This window comes from Drosophila eugracilis, unplaced genomic scaffold, assembly GCF_018153835.1.
Source record: "Drosophila eugracilis isolate 14026-0451.02 unplaced genomic scaffold, ASM1815383v1 contig_408, whole genome shotgun sequence".
NCBI lineage: Eukaryota > Metazoa > Arthropoda > Insecta > Diptera > Drosophilidae > Drosophila > Drosophila eugracilis.
Genome location: NW_024573270.1, coordinates 1,346,834 through 1,359,106, shown reverse-complemented (window position 1 = coordinate 1,359,106; position 12,273 = coordinate 1,346,834). Strand labels below are relative to the sequence as shown.

Sequence of the window (12,273 nt, the reverse complement as noted above, 5' to 3'; positions counted from 1 at the left end):
AAGGGCAGAACAAGAAGAAGAAGAAGAAAGCAAGGAGAAAGCCAATCGCATGCTGTAGAAAAGTATGCAACACTTTTGTCAAAGCAAATCAACGCTTTAGGCATCACACGCATACCCCTCTTGCCATGCCATTTCCTGTCACCCCAAGGAACTCACCCAGTCCTTGAAGTGAAACATTAAGTAATCTGCGAATCACTTGACACATCGCCAATCTAAGCAAATAAACAGATGCAAACAGCAACTTGTTATCGGAAGGCATTTCAAATGCAAGGAACTGAGAAGCGTTTTTTCAGGGCTCTCTATATGAAAAATTGATTTTAAGGGATTTATTTGATATTGATTTAGGAAATTGTGTGGGCACAAAGTAGTGTTTAGGGAGTTGAGGAATTGCGGAAAAACTAATTTTGTTTTTATGTTAGTTTTCCTGGATTTATTAGGATTAAGTATTCAGAAATTGTTGATATGTAAATAGGTTAGTTAAATTATTTTAAAATATATTTTTCGACCGTTTTTTAGAAATATTTTTAACTTCAAAGTGTGAAAAAAAATGATGGGAAAATCATTTAAACTTGAAGCTTAAATCTCATTCTTATATTTTCATTTCTTTTTCTTTATAATGAAACTAAAAACAAGTTGTTTTTCAAATATTTAAGCCTATTTAATTTCTAATTTTCTATTATTTATAGCTACTATTTTGGGCTTTATTACAAAAAGTTTTCCCTTAATTCCACTCAAATTATGTAGTAAAATGTTTACCCAAACAATACATTTTTATTGCATTTATCCATTTGCAATATGCTGTGGCGGCTTCCTGTGGGCTGCTGCCTGCTCCGGCCGCCTCTGTTTTCTCGGTGTCCCGTTGCCAAATGCGGGACAGTAAACAGATCCGGGGAGCCACTTTATTTCTCGTTATCGTTGGCATTCGATCCTGGTACATGAAGCTATACGACCCCAGTGGCCCCCTCACCCGCTTCTCGACATCGTTTCATATTGCTGTCACAATTTCTGGCATGGCATGGCATGGCATGGCAACGTTATGCAAATATCAGTACAGAAGCCACTCAGAGTGGTGCTGGTGCTGGTGCTGGTCATGTCCTCTAGTGGAGGCCAGAAAAGAGCAGTCAGTTGGTGACAACAAAAGCAGATACGGAAATATATATATATATCTCTTTCTCTCTATATATGTATATATCTACATCTGCCAGCGACCTGAAACTGAAACTGATCCATCAATTCCACATGCATGTATGCCAGAGGCGCCAGGATATGACATGAATGGAATAGGAATATATATATATATATCTATATCTATATCATAGCCAGCCCACATGCCACTAAAGGCAAACAATTTGGCACAAAGTGTGGCCCTCATACGTTTCCTTATTTATTTTAGCAGCTCTACCTGCTGCTATATAAAATAATTCCAACATAACTTGAAATCATAACAACCCTTTTATTAATTAAACTGTCTGCCACATTCTCCACTTTTGCCACAAAAGCAAACAAATATGTCGAGAATTCGATCAAGCGAAAGGGTAAATGCAAAATGGAATATGATTATTAAATAAATTTCACATAAATGCGATCAAGCGAAAGCCAAATGTCAGCCTTCACTGATTTCTACGGCATATTAACCGTATTTCATAAAAATTAACCAATAATATTGTTTTTATTTTAAATTGACTTAAAAATGAGAGCTGCCAAAGAATGAGTGAAAAATTATTCGGGCAAAAATATTTAAATCAAAAAATATTTTGTCACAAAGTTGTCGTTGGGGGCAATGCCTGCCGTTGCGATGGAAATATTTTCACGATGGATTGGCATTTTGCATTTTGCGGCATTTTGGCCAAAAGAGAGAGAGTGAGCCAGCGAGCAGACCGCTGAGTTCTGACCCCCTGACATGCCGGGGATTTATAATAAAGAAAAATGTGAGCCACCAATTATTACTACAGTCCTGCAACCTCCTCTCATGTCCTACCTTTTTCCATTCTCGTTAGTTAAATATTTTTAAAAAATATAAAAATTTTTGTCGGACAGGGAAAATTGCCGGAATTTAGGGAATAATTTTTAAAGATTTTTTAATATTGGTAAATGGATTGTATTTTCATTGTTGATTGATGCTGCTTTGTTATGATGATTGAAGTCATGGCCATCTAAAGGGTTTTCTTGCTTTAAGTTGGCAGAGGAACTTTCTTTTTACCCCATTAGGAATCAGGAGTATGGTTAGAAGATCAAGACCCTAAGATTTTATGACTTTTTAGCACTTAAATTTTGTTTAAAAATGTTAAAAGTACAAAAATCTTTTATTATTAGTAAATAGTAAGGACAATATTTTGAGCCTATGAGGAGGTGAAAGTCCTTCTTTTGGTGATGATTTGTTAAGGGAGGGCACCTAATGTGTAGTTGGGCTTTACCTTAACCTACTTTTCCACATTAGCAGCAAAGATAGGAGCTCCTTCCAATGTGGACAGCTTCATCTAACTGTCAGTTTCCTCTACTCTACACCCCCACTACCCATAAAATGAGATGTTTAACTATTTGACATTGTGACCCTGCTACCTGTCTGCCATCACTGATGATGTTCCTGCTGCTTCGTCTACATTTTGTAATTACCTGAAGTGCCAGGAACAGGATTTAAATTAACATCGAACATGGCAAATATCACCCCTTTCCCCCCATTCCCAATTCCTGACCACAAGCTGACTATATATTTTTGTTTACCCAATGTGAGCAGAGTAAACCCCACCCAGTGGCATAATAACAATATTGCAACATGGCGGAGGAGGGGAGGTTGTGGAAATTCCCATCACCTTCCAGGAGGAGATTGTTGTTCCACCTGAGGATTATCAAGTGGGGACTGGACTGGGGGGTGGTTTCTACTATTAATAATTAGCTTCTGGCCAACGGAATGCATTCTCAGCAGAAGCAACAAGCTGCTGGGATAAAAATACTCCATGCAACCACAAATACTTCTTCTTCTTCCTCATGCAGCTGCAACAATTTTTCATTATGGATAATAATGTTTTGATTGAGCATTTTTGTTGGTTTGCAATGGGGAAAAATGTGAAAATTGTGAAAATCAAGGCAGCTGGAAAAGCATTCCTTTGGGAATTTTTCGTTCTAGTTATTAATATTTTTTAGCATTTGGGAATTTGGAAGATTTGGTAGTGTTTTTGTTGTTAGTTTTTAACAGGAAAGTTGTTTTAGTTTAATCAATTTTTTTAATATTTTTAAGCTCATAAGGAAAAATAGATTTTCAAAACAGATTTCAGCCTTCTCTTTCCCCTATTTTGGGTTATCTTTTTAGCTTATATATAATTTTCTTACATTTTTAACTTTGATTTGAAAAGGAAAACTTAACATCTTGGAAAAGCTCTTTCTTTAGGCCTTCTTTCAGTTTTTAAGATAAAATTTCTTCAAGTTTTTTAGAGGATAAAAACCCAAGTTTAGATTCGCAAATAATTTCCCCTGAACAAATTTCTCACCTTGACTGAATCAGAAATGAACTGTCCAGCAGGACGACCTATCAGTGGGAAATCAAATTGAAAGGCATATCTCATTTCCCCTGAACGATGGATGGGTTGGAAAATGTGTCCTTGAGCTGCATAAAATTTAACAACACATTTTGCGCGGGATTTTACTTTGCAGTTGCAGTCAGGACAGCAGCAAGCTGTCAGGCTGTGGGATTTCTCATATGTAATTAGCCTTGGCGTTGGTCCTGTCAACGCTGGCATTGCTATTTTTAAGCTGCCATTGATGACGATGACCTTGGAGCCCAGTAGCGACTGGCCCCTGGGGTGGGTTTGGTTGTTGGATGTTAAGGGGCGTGGCAGGTGTGACGTGGGCGAAAAGCCTTTACAATTCTTGACATGCATTCAGCCTGGCAATTCTATGCCACACACTTGAATACACCTTTTGTGACTTGGCTAGAGAGATGGTGGTTTTAGTATTTTCCAAAAGGGGGGGAGGGGGTGGTGTTACATGGGTGACAGTAGGGACCTGCGAAATGCCTTCGGCCGCGGCCTTTGTGTCATCGAGCCTCGTTAATTCCACTGCGGTTGCAAGTAGTACGTAGAGGCAAAGGAAATTTATGGACAACTGATTCGAGCAACGAAATTGTGTCCTTGACAGGTGTAAATTAATGGCCAGTCAAGGAGCCCAGGACATTCCTGTGGCAACTCTACACGACGCAAGTTGCTGTTTAATTAGAAGTAATACAAGTTAATGAGAAGCTAAGTGGGAGTATAATGATGGTTAGTCTCTCTTAAGTTTAGGGATAATCTTAAACTGCAAAGGCAGATATTAAGAAACTAATACGGATAACTCTTCCAGACTGATAACTTTCTTATCTAACTCCCCCAGTTTCCTTCCTCATTTAGATGTCATTAACCGATCTTCCGTGGGAATTTATGTATTCAGATTGGCTGCTGGTTGCTGCTCCCATTACAAGCTTAACCCTACGTGCATACATCGTCTCCCTGGTCGTTCCTGGTCGTTTATTTTCAGCATCCAATCGATAGGATTGTAACGCTTGAGTGCATTTTGTAGCATGTTTTCGATGAGGATGTTGAGGCGGCTGTTGAGGATGGGAAACACAGGGTGGATTGATGGCCTCTGCTACTGCTGCTACTCCTCTCTGCCTCTCTTGCCACTTGCCACATTTATTTATTTATACCAAAACCAGCGCACAGGCCGCGAACATTACACGGGGAACTTGGGTTTCCTCTATTTTGTTTTTTTTTTCGGTGGGTTTTGCGTTTCGAAGGATTTGGCGTAAAGGCTTGGATTGGAGTTTTCCATGGGGAATACAAATGAAATTATCCAAGACAGCAAACGGTGGATGTCAATCAGATTTCAAATCAAAGTCAGGTACTCAAGGGTACCCAAATGCCATCAAATCTTCGGGGATTCTCCATAACAATACAAAGTTGGCACTAACATATATTGTAAGACAACCAATTGCTGGAAAGTATCGAAAAACACATTTATTTTTGGATGTTTAAAAACAGAATGCCTTGTTTGAGAAAGCTAAGCATCTCTGTGGGGAATACAGGAAGTTCTTTTGGGTGCCTTGAAGTTAGACAGAACGTATTTTGAGCTATCAATTCTCTAGTTTTGTGAAATATTGTTAAAAATGTACTCTTTAGATTACATTAGCCAATAGAACCATTATTGGCTTAGTTATGAGAAAAATACTCTCATTTCGAGGGCACTAAGGGGACCAATCATATTTCTCATTTTCCATAACATCATTAAAGTTTGCAAAAATTGAAAATTTTGTACATTTTTAACTGTCAATGCAGTTTTTCCAAGAATTTTAAAACAAACTCAACGACGTATTACCTTCCATATTTTGATTATTATTGGCTGAGTTATGGGAATAATACTTTCACTTTGAGGGGAAAATTGGGATAAACCTAGTTATGACTTTTCCAACTAAACAGTTTTGTTCTGTTAGAAATCAACTTACGAGCTCATAGAGGTTTCCCAATCTATATTCAGACCACTTTTCCTCTTTACTCTTTCTAAACAAAATACTGACTTAACCTGGAAAAATCTAAATTAAAACTTTCTACAAAAATCACAATATTTTTCGTGTTTTTTGATTCCAAAGTCCATGTCTCCGACTGTTCAATGGCTATTTGGATTTGGAATTTAAAACTTAAAGATTCTTTCAAGCCTTAAAGAACGTTGTGTTCCTTGCCGAAGCTTACAATGGAGCTCATCCTGCTGTTGCCAGGGATTATTTTGGCATGGCCAGGGTCTTGGGCTTCTTCCACTGGCACTAATCTAAGTCCCGATCATAACTTACTTACAAACCTCTTAAATGGGCTTGCATAGTAGCAGCTCTGCACCCCTGCCCTGGCCCCATGGCCCTGTTCCCTGACCCGCCCTGTATCTCCATTTGCAAATCGAAAAGGAAACCATTGTGTGGCCACTGGACTTTGGCCTTGTCCTGCGATTGTTACTGTCTGTCTGTGTGTGTGTGTGTGTGAGAGAGAGTCTGAATCCTGCTCCCCTATGGCAATAATAACTTGTAAGTGCTGCATGTTGCATGTACTTGTTTGTGTGAATGAATCTATTATGCACGACTGTCCCTGTGTGTGTGTGTGTATTTGCTGCTTTAATGGGAATTGTTGAGCTCAGGTCTGTCAGCTGCGGCTAAATGTAGTTCTTGCCCGTCCGCCCATCTGTTGAATAAGCCAAAAGTGCTCCAGACTCTACCTCTAAGAGATTAAAAAGGGGTTTTAGGGAAGGGCAAGACCCGTGGAACCGAATGTAGTAACTCCCTATGGATAGATATCGGTCGGGGATTTGGAAAAGTTGTCCTTTTAGAAGACAGACAGCAATATTTGAGCAATGGAACCTAAGCAGTGTTTAAAAGGAGTAACTGCTTAGTGGGTAATAACACTGCTTGCGAGCAGATCAGACACTGCTTGCAGATGGGGAAGAAAACCCACAAGAAAAAGTACTTTAAATAGGTTTCTGTTCTCTCTAAAAATATGCAAAAAAAAACCTTTTTATAAGAAAAATATTTCTAAACAGATCTTTAAGATATTATTTAAACTAAAATTAATTAAAAATGTGAAGCCTTTCGAACTCTTTAAGTTACTTAATTAATATAATTAAGTTTTACCCATTAAATAATCTTCCCACTGTTTAGTTTCCCTATCAAAATCCCTTCTATTAACTGTATTTAAGCCAATTCCGTTTCCGTTTCCCATCTGTTGACATCAAAACCATCAAAATCAATCAAGAAGTGATTCATGAGACGCGAGAAATTCGATTAGTATCGTCGGTTGGTGTGTGTGGCAAGCATTTTGAAAGCGATACAACATATAGATTTTGGAAACCGCAAAACAGTGGTTTTCGAATCGAATTTTGTAACTGCCAAAGCTCTGCAATTAACCATAATTAGTTTCTTTCATTTTTTGTTGATGTTCCTCCTGTGGGCCAACGAAAACCACAACATTGCATGTTGCCACAAATACAAACAAGAGAACTCACTCACACGCATAGAGTGTGGCACAAGACAGAGAGTGGGCCGAGAGGGAGGGAGGGTATCAGGAAGCCATGATAAAGAATATGTTTGTTTAGTTTCTGTGTGTGTGTGCGTGTGTGTTTGAGGGGGGATGTAGTAGTAGGTGACCGTGTGGGTATTTGCCTGGCTGTGTGTGCGTGCGTGAGTGAGCTGCTTGCTGACTGGGCTGGCTGGCCCACTTCCGTTAACGGCATTTGCCTCAATTTGGAGAATTAAGTCTTAAAGCGTAATTGAGTGAAAATTTTCATTGAACCATAAGTGTAATTTTTTTATTTTCTATTTTATTTTATAGTCTTCACGTGTGTGGATTCTAAAGCAGTGCAGATGCTGGCAATAGCTGGGAGCTATGGAACCTAAGCAAAGTTTAAAAAGGAGCCACTGCCGAGAAGGTACCTGCTTGCACTGCTTGCGATCAGATCAAGAACTGCTTGTTGTTTTGTAAGGAAAACAAGACAAGATCTCCCCTCACTCCGGTAAGTAGTTTCTTTGGTTGAACAGCAATAAAATCTTATTAATTTATTTCAGCAGATTTCCCGGATTTACTGGAAAGTTAGAGCTAGAATAAGCGCCATGTGTGAGCGTGTGCGTGCGTTGGCCAGTCAGCGGAAGGAAGGGACTGTGTAAACCTACTTTACGCCTTGCTCGCTTGCTCTTTTCATTCTGCACCGGAAACTCTGCCATGTACCGGAAATGTGACAGCCATTGATCAGTTTGCCAGCTTGCTAACGTGCATATGTCTCTATGTGTGTGTGTGTTTAAGCCATTCTAGCAGAATAAGTGCCTTGCCACTTATCGATGGCATTTAACTGGCGGCATCGACTGGAATGCCCAACGCCTGAATGGCGGAGAGACCTAAAAGATACTGTCAACTTGGAATACAAAAGGATATATTCGGAAAATGATTGGGTAAGCAGACGAAATTTGGTGGTCCTTGCTGGGTTCGAAAATATGTTAGCCTAGCTTAGGTTAAACATTATTGGCATTTAATCTGTAATCGTAGTTTAAGTTCTTTTAATTTGTAGTTAGGTTAGTTTTGAGGCACTTAAGTTGGAAGATGAAGTGATGGTGGACGGGAAATTGTCCATTCCCCATTGGAGAGTTGAGTCGCAGCAGCCACTTCCGTTTTTCCATTTTCATTTTCCGTTTTTGCACCATTTCCACAAAAACCCCTCACAAATGCATTGCCTTCGAAAATGCAAATGTGACCGAATTCCCCGACGTAGTAGACATGTCGGATGTGCTAGGAGGAATCCGGATGGGATATAGGATGTAGGATGTTGGTGGTGGGAGGGGGGTTATAGAAAGAGGGTAGATCCTAGGGGATCGGGGGCCTTTAACAAGCACAAGCAACAGTTATCATTATGCTGGGCCAAGTCTGTCAGAGGCAGTCAGTCAGCCCAGTCAGTCGGTCGGACGGATTCGTCCGACGGTCCTTTGCACATTTGCAGCTAAATCACGTACTCGGTAAATGTGCTACTAATGAGCGTAGGAGAGACGGCACAGCGAGGAGTGGCCTGCACTGAGAGAAAAGCTAAGGAGTTGAGGGAATTGTAGGAGATTAATTGAGGATTTAATAAGAGTAATCGATAGAAATATTGACATTTAACTTTGGAATTTCGCTTTTAAAATCATAAAGAACCTAAGCCGTCTTAGATCCTTTCAAGAGAAGGAACCTATATTTTTTTTTGTTTAGTGTTTTAACCGTCGGCAGTCAGGCATCATGGAGCCTAATGTCCCTGATTTTACAAATGATTGTCGAACAAATGCCGCCGCCCTCCTATACCCCCCGCCACCCATTAACCCATGTGTGCCCACCTTGGCACTCGGCTTCCATACACAAACACTCTTTCACATTGAGTCGATTCAATCATTGGGGGGCGTGTGTGTGTGTGTGTGTGTCTGTGTAAACAGGTTCTATAAATAAATGCTCATTTCTTTGGTGGTGGAGAGGTGCAGGGGGTTGTAGGTCCAGGAACAATGCCCCCGTTGAGGTGGTTTTACTGGGCTAATGGCGGCGCTGTGGCAAAAAGGTGGGGCAAACGAGACCCCCCAAAGTTTTTAACAATTGGTCCAGCCTAAAAGCAGGCAGCAGAAAGTTAACACAATAGTCATAAGCGCTCGCCCACACCAAATCAGATACGGGTGTGGGTGTAAGTAGGTGTGGATGTGTGAGTTACAGAGCTTGTCAAAATAACTAGACCTATGCGATCTAATCAGTTTGAGATTATATATATTTTTGGAAACCAATCAGCTAATTGCGTTGTCAAGGAGCGAAGACATTTTTAGATTTTTAAGGGAATTTTTTGAGATGAAATTAAATGGGTTTTGGAGGATTATTTTTGTGATTTAAAAAGATATGGAAAACCATCTTGATTGTCTTAAAATGTTAAAAGGGGAGAAGTGTATTTTTTTTCTAACTTTTAAATGGTTTTATGGAGGGAAAATTTGGGTTTATAGGAATATAAAGAAGATGTAAACTACGTTGGAGTCTTCTTAAGAGTTGATAGGTTTGAAATTTAGTAGACCTTCCCGTTAAATATGCTTAAACTTAAAAACCTTAACTAATATAAACTCAAATATAACCCCCCTTAAGCTCTCCTGTCACTTTTATGACACCCAATTAAAGTTCAATATCAAAAATAGATTTTTGAAATGTACTTACCTGGACCAAAGGTGACAGCAATTCGAACGCAGATAGAGAGAGAGAGAGATAGAGAGAAACTAACAAATGGCAAGCAGAAGTGAGGCAATTGGAAAACTGAACTTGCTAGACAAGTCAAAACTATCTAAACTAAAATGTCGAGGGACGTGTTTCCGTTTCCGTTGCCGTTGCCGTTTCCGTTTCCGTTTCCGATGAGTTAGTAAGTTGTTGCCAATTCGAAACAAAGTTAGTTTCCTTAACTGGCAAATAAACACCAAACTGGAAAATTGCCTTCAAGAAGAGGCCTCACTGTACTGTACTATTTGGTTTGTACAGAAAATAATAAAAGTCTATGTGATTAAGCAGAAACATTCATCTCTTCTCTTCTCTTTATGTTTGCCCCTTTTGAGAGGGGGGAAAATTTTCGAGGAAATGTTCCGCAAAAATGCCCTTGAGACTAGGAAAGTTTACATCAGTTTTTGGCTTTGAAGTAAAAAGCACTCGGGGAGTTGAATTTGAGTTTAAGGTCTTTATTAAGACAACTCGTTTTGAATTGCTGACTAAATTTGTGTTGCCTGTTTTAGTCTGTTTAGTTTTTTAAGTCAATTAAGGGGAATTAAGCTACTTTGGGAATAAACTAATGAAGTTTGTATTTTGCTTTTTCTGATATTAAAATGGCTGATATTTGCGTAAACTTTTTGTTTTCTTTAATAAATATATTAACTATATTTCAAAAAGGACAGTTTGTTGACTGTTTAAGCACACAGGAAATGTAAATTATTTAATGGATTTTCCTAACAATTGCCATGAAGGCCTTCTTGCCTGCGGCTAAAACTTAAAATGTTAATTGGCGGCCAGAACAAAGGCCAAGCCATTAGCATTAATTGCAACTGCATTGGGCCAAAAATAAAAAGGAAAAAATAAAATGTAAAATTAAATAAATAAAATCAATAATATAAATTCATTAAAATTGAAGACCTAAAATTAAGCCATAGGAGTAGTTCCTTCTCTACTTACATGTTGATTTTGTTTTCTTAACTGCTTGTCTGTCTGCCTCGTTAGATCTTTGGTTTTCCTTTTTTTTTGGTTTGGGGTTACCTTTTTTTCTTTCTGCTGGCCTATGTTTTCTTTTCCCTTGATTTTGGCATTTAAAATCAACCTGGCAGCTGCTGTATATATATATCTTCTGCTTTATATTTCTTTGATCAATGTTAAAGCATCTGTTGCTTGTCAGGTCCTCAGTAGTAGTAGTAGTAGTAATGGTTCAGTGAGATATATATATGATGATGAGTGGTAGATCAGGTAGTAGCAGTAGGTATGTTCTGATTTGTTGTACTTCCGTGATGGCTTTCAGGTAGTTTGAGTGATTCGATGGGGGTGCTCGGATAACTATTGCATTGCTTTCGATTCACGAAAAAAAAATCATTTAAATATTGTAATTTCCACACAAAAAACCACACTTTTCTTTTATTTTTCTTCTTTTTTTTTTTTTGTTGTTGTGATAAATATATTCTTGGCACTTTGAAAAAAAAAATGTATTGTCTTTGTGACTTGTGTTGCACTTTGTATTTTGGCTATAATGATGTTGCTGCTGCTGCTGCCTGTTTGGTGATGATGTTGCCTACTGTTGATGTTGCCACTGTTGCTCTTGTTGCTCCTGTTGCTGTTGCGAGGCGCACAACCTTTTGGCTTGGATGTTGAACAGCATCTGTTGCTCCGCTGTTGGCCAACTGACGAGGCCACCTCGTGTGGCGGGCATAGACTCGGGGCCACTTCGGCTATAAAACCCACCACCCCAACCACTTTATTTCGAAGAAAGAGCCACCCACACGCCACCCATGCCATCCATGCCCAACATTCAAGCCACAAAGACTATCCGAAAAACCACCCAATGCCACCCTCCCGGGGAACAACAAGTGGAAAGTGTGTAACTGTAACGACACGACCATGACGACGACGACGACGACGACGGTGGCGGCAGAAGCAACAGCAGCAGCAGCAGCAGCAACAGTCGAAGCAACAGCACTAGCAGCTGCGACAGCAACAGGCTTACGTGGCGACCAGGTGATACGATGGAGTGCCATCTCGTGTATTACTTTTTTGGGGGTTGCTGCTGTTGCTGTTGCTCTTGCTGTTGCTGCCACGCTTGAGAAGGGGCAACAGCGCAGCTCAGCTCGCTGGCTGAATCGCTGATTAAGGGGAATACGTTGGCCGTTTCTTCTGATGTTGCAAGTGATGTTTTGATGGCGCTTCTTAGGAGAGGCTACTAAGTTGTAGGGAAGCCAAATGGCCAAAGTTAAGGGAACTCAAAGAACGTTAAGGAATCTCTAGGCTTGGGATTAGCTTGTTGTGGATTTTATTAGTTTTTTAAATATAACTTTTGATTAAATATCTAAAAATATATCTCAAAAAAGAGAATTCTTGAAGAAATTTGGAATTAATATACAAAAAAAATAAGTTTCTTAACATTTGTTCATTTACTTACTTTATGAGTATTTCTGAAAGCCTTTTCTAGGCATTTTAAAATGTAAAAATTACGATTCAAAGATTAATATTTACCATTATTATTATATAAAGTAATATATTAAAA

General features: G+C 39.2%; 1 long non-coding RNA gene across 1 annotated transcript in view; it reads left to right on the top strand.

Moving 5' to 3' along the window:
• The window catches only part of LOC108103897, a 35,664-nt gene extending 28,141 nt beyond the window's left edge, over positions 1-7,523 (top strand). Inside the window, exon 3 of the long non-coding RNA XR_001772270.2 lies at positions 7,335-7,523. This is a non-coding gene — a long non-coding RNA (uncharacterized LOC108103897). The remainder of the gene's footprint in view (positions 1-7,334) is intronic.
• The last annotated feature ends 4,750 nt before the right edge of the window (positions 7,524-12,273 follow it).